A 4,279-nucleotide genomic window follows, 5' to 3' on the forward strand; every position below is an offset into this window, starting at 1 on the left:
TTTGTTTCATCATTCAAGTTTTGAGTGCACATTGCTGCTCAGAAAGAGCCTGGGAACAGGAGAAGTGGCTCAACTCTGAAACTTGTCCTTCACCTTTCCCCCCTCTCCCTTCTTTCATGTACCCTCACCCACCTTTCCCACAAGTGACCAAACACTTTACCTGAACTCAGGTTTCTGCTTTTGTTCCAGATGGTAAGAAACGGGAGGATGAGAGACTTAAGGGGTCACACCTCGGTGGTGAATGTGGCCTCTTTGGGTTTCGGATTATCAAGCAGGAAGATGAGAAAATGTGAAGATCAAGGAAAAATGCTTATGCAGTTGAAGCTGCAGCACCTGAAGTAGGTCCTGATCTGAGTTTAGCAGAGAATGAGCTGGACAATGCGGCCTTTGTCTCGTGATCAAAGGGGGAAATTCCCACACAAATCGGGGGGGGGGGGGGGGTGTCTCAGGTGAATTCCATCCAGCCACAGACCTTCACAGATAAGCAGGCGGCTCCTTTATGGCTAAGCCCCTGCAATAGGTGGAGGAAGGCCTCGGCAGCCCTTCATTTATTTACTTGCTCTTGGACAGTTGATGGCTCTACAGTCTACCCTGAAAACTTTAAACACTCAAAGCAGGAACGAGATGGTCAGTCATGTGGTCTCACAATTTAAAGCTTTATTTAATCTACATAAAAATAAACAGTTCAAGTCACACCCTGAAAGTACAGTGGTCACAATTTAGCTCATTTACAAATCACGTTCAGGCGAATGAAACCAGAATCAAAGACGGTCACTACACGAGTCTGAGGTGTTCTCCCACTGCACGCAGGAGTAAAAGGGCCGGTGTGGTGCCAAAGTTTTCAGAGTCCTTGCAGAGCCAGTACAGAGGAGAGAAAGAGCAGAATGCTTGAAAGTGAGCGTCGCCTTTTAAGACAAGTTTTCCCACCCAGCACTTGAAATGTAATTCCAAAACGCGTTTTTGGCTGTTTTTGGGTGGGTGGGTGGGTGGATTGAGAGATTAGTGTATTTAGACTAAGCCAGCACTGGATCCACAGTGTAACCTGTGCTGGCTTTTGTGTCCAGCGCGGTCAGTCCACTCAATCAGGACCGGTGGAGGAGAAGAGCGGTCAGAGCCAGCGGGGGGAGCAGCACCATGAAGGCGGCGGTAGCCCCACAACAAGCCCCCGTGGAGCTCGGGGTGGTGATGTTTGTGTTGTCCGGATTCGTGGCGTTATTCGCCAGGGCCACCTGAAACACATTTGTATTTAATTAAGATGATTCAGTCCGGGTGATTTCATTTTTAAACTAGGATTTAACGTGCGAGGGAGAAAGTTAATCAAAATTCAGTCATTTCGTTTCCATTTTGATTTGGAAAAAAAAAAAAAATAATAGTAAGATAAGCGCTTTAAAGCCTCTGTTCAAGACCTAGCCCGAAACTTCTAGAAGTTTGCCATTGTATCCTTATTGCCGCCGTCTGTTCTGCAGGGGACAAACTGATTTTTATATTCATGACTTTTCCCCTAAAATTACGAGGTCGTAGATGCACTCCAAGCATAACGTTTTAACCTCGATCCCTAATTGAACATTTAGCTCATCTGCGCCATTACAGCGTTTCATGCGTAAACAAATTCCGTTGGCCACAGTTGATGAGGTTGGTGAAAGTATGAAGAAACAAAACAAAAAAAGGAGGCACGGATCAAACTGACCTGTGATGTGAGATGGAAAGCCAGCAGCAAAACTCCGACGACTGCGACGCACAGTTTCTTCATGATGGATGGGATTCTGTTCTTCTTGGTAGAGAAAACGTGAATGGAACAGGAGACCAAGCCTTTGCTTTTTTTATACCTCCCAGTGACGTCATCAACCACGCCAAAACACCTGCCTTTATGTATCATTCTGCAACAAATGTTATTTACTTTTACTTAGCTACGAATTATGCATTTTGCGTTATAGTAAACCGGATAAGAAATAAAAACAAATGAATAGCAAAGTTACTTAATGCATATTTAATAAATTAGAGATATAGCTGCCATACTAATACTGCACTATTCCCTGTTTTCTATGTGGTCTTTGATGCATTGATCGTGATTTTACAGTGTTCTCTCTTTGAGTGGAGAGCGTTAGATGAAATAGCTCAGTAAAGCTTTATCAATAGAGTGATTAAAACAAGGCTCTCCAGGCTCCCCATTTCTATCTTTGCAGGTCAAATTAAATTCCGTTTGAAGATGAATGACAAGAACCAATTTTTTTTGTCTCACTTCCAGACTCTAATTTATCCCTCACACATTATTTAGAGGTTATACCATTTCATATGTGGGGATTACATTGTGTAAAGATGAAACATAAACACAAGATTATTATTTGAGCCAATTATTAACCAGATTATTAAAAGGTTCAGTGTGTTCAGCACCCGTGGAGATTCAGAATGAGAAAGAAAAACTTGCTTGTACTGCAGTAAAAGGAAGTTTTTCCTTCTCATTCTGAATCTTTAAGTTATGTGTCATAATTGTATCACTTATTGAATTTAATCTGGTAGAACAAACCTCATGTGGCCCAAGAAATCACAGCCAGTTGGCACCAGCAGGTCGTGCAGAGCTCCAACATAAATGCTTTGTACTTCGGAGCTGTTTAAATCTCTTCTATGTGCTGTAGCTAAGGCACGCTTTAGAAAAGGCAACAGGCAACACTCTGTGTTTTGCACATTCAGTTCATTTGCCAGTCAAGCTGTTGATGATGCATTGAGTCCTGCCAGGTTATAGTCTCACTGTGAAACATAAGCAAAAAAAGAAGCCAGTTTGATGAAAACAAGTTTCTAAGGCCCTGACAGTAACATCAGGGAGTAATACAGTATGCAGACTGTCACTGAGGCTGAATCGTAATTCTGACAAAAAGTAACTTTCCTGTTTCTGGAGTCATTATGGTCATGTATGTTTATTATAATTTATTTTGAAGAGATTCCCAGTTTCATAATTACTTTAGGTTCTTTAGGTTTGTAGGTAAAGTTTTCCCAAATTCTACTTGAATTTTTGAATGAGCAAATCCGAGGACCTCAAGTCTGAGAACTTTTGTATTCTTGCATGAAAAACACTTCACTCATCATGTCACACAAGCACACACAAGGTACATTGTAAAGGTCAGTTTCTGCTTGGTTCCTTTTAAAGGGGGACTTTTGTTGTGTTTCCTTGTTTTCTCTCATGTACATAAATATATAATACTGCAATAATCAAAGCTCCTGTGAGAGGAAACAGCACTAAAATAGTCATCCCAGTCATCTAGCCTGATGTTCAAACATTCTGTTTGCAAGGGGGAGTCAATCAATAGAAAGCTGGCGTAAAGGAAGTGTAGCTTTTGAAAGAGGAGTTAAAACGCCTTGGTTCAGCAGTGGATTTGCTGAGAGGCCACCCTCTAAAAAAGACATTTTATGTAACAGAAAACAGACTATTTTTTAATCATAGTACTAAACTCAACTGGAAAAGGTGAATACGACACACAAATTATAATTACATCTATCTATCTATAAACAGATAGATCTATCCGGAGCCTATTCCAGCTGTCATAGGACGAGAGACAGAGTACACTCCGGACGGGTCGCCAGTTTTTCACAATGACTAACTTCTGGTCGTCTGTTTCTCGCCCAGAGAAACAGACGACCATTGACATTTACACCTATAATCAATCTTAGAATCACCAATGAACCTAACCCCTTTAACTATATGTCTTTGCACTGTGGGAGGAAGCTGGATTACCACAAGAGAACCAGACATGGGGAGAACATGCAAACTCAACACAGAAAAGCCCCAGACTGAATTCAATTCAATTCAATTCAATTTATATAGCACTAAATCACACCAACAGTTGCCTCAAGCTTTAATGTAAGTACCCTACAAAATACGAAAAAACAAACAAAGAAAAAACAACAATCAGATTACCCCTATAAACAAGCACTTTTGTGACAGTGGGAAGGAAAACACAAAGACTGCTGTGGAAACACTCAATGGATCATGGGAGTCCCCCATGATCTCTGCCTCTGCCTCCCATTCTACGTCTAAATATGCTATGAACCACAAGTAAACCAGCAGTCTGAGAGCAAAGTGCTTTGTTGGAGTAAAAAGTTACTATAAGGTCTTTAAGGGGCCTAAATATCAAGATTTGAACCCCAGTGAGGCATAAGTGATGAGCACCACTCCATATTCTATATACATGAAAAGTAATTTACGCGTAATAATTTATAGCAATGTCTTTCTTTCTGCTGTCATGGTTCAAAATAAACAGCGCCCACGGCGGCATCTCGCTGTCAC

The 4,279-nt window shown here is 41.4% G+C and overlaps 1 long non-coding RNA gene across 1 annotated transcript; it reads right to left on the reverse strand.

Annotated features, from left to right (window-relative positions):
* Window positions 1-637: 637 nt before the first annotated feature.
* Window positions 638-1,897, reverse strand: LOC309695026. Its single transcript, XR_014273024.1, has 2 exons — window positions 1,688-1,897; window positions 638-1,229 (listed from the first exon to the last, which is right to left on the reverse strand). It is a non-coding gene; the product is annotated as an uncharacterized lncRNA (long non-coding RNA).
* Between the last annotated feature and the right edge of the window lie 2,382 nt (window positions 1,898-4,279).

The sequence above is a fragment of the Aulonocara stuartgranti genome (assembly GCF_965226115.1).
Source record: "Aulonocara stuartgranti genome assembly, chromosome: 19".
In the NCBI taxonomy this organism is placed as follows: Eukaryota; Metazoa; Chordata; class Actinopteri; order Cichliformes; family Cichlidae; genus Aulonocara; species Aulonocara stuartgranti.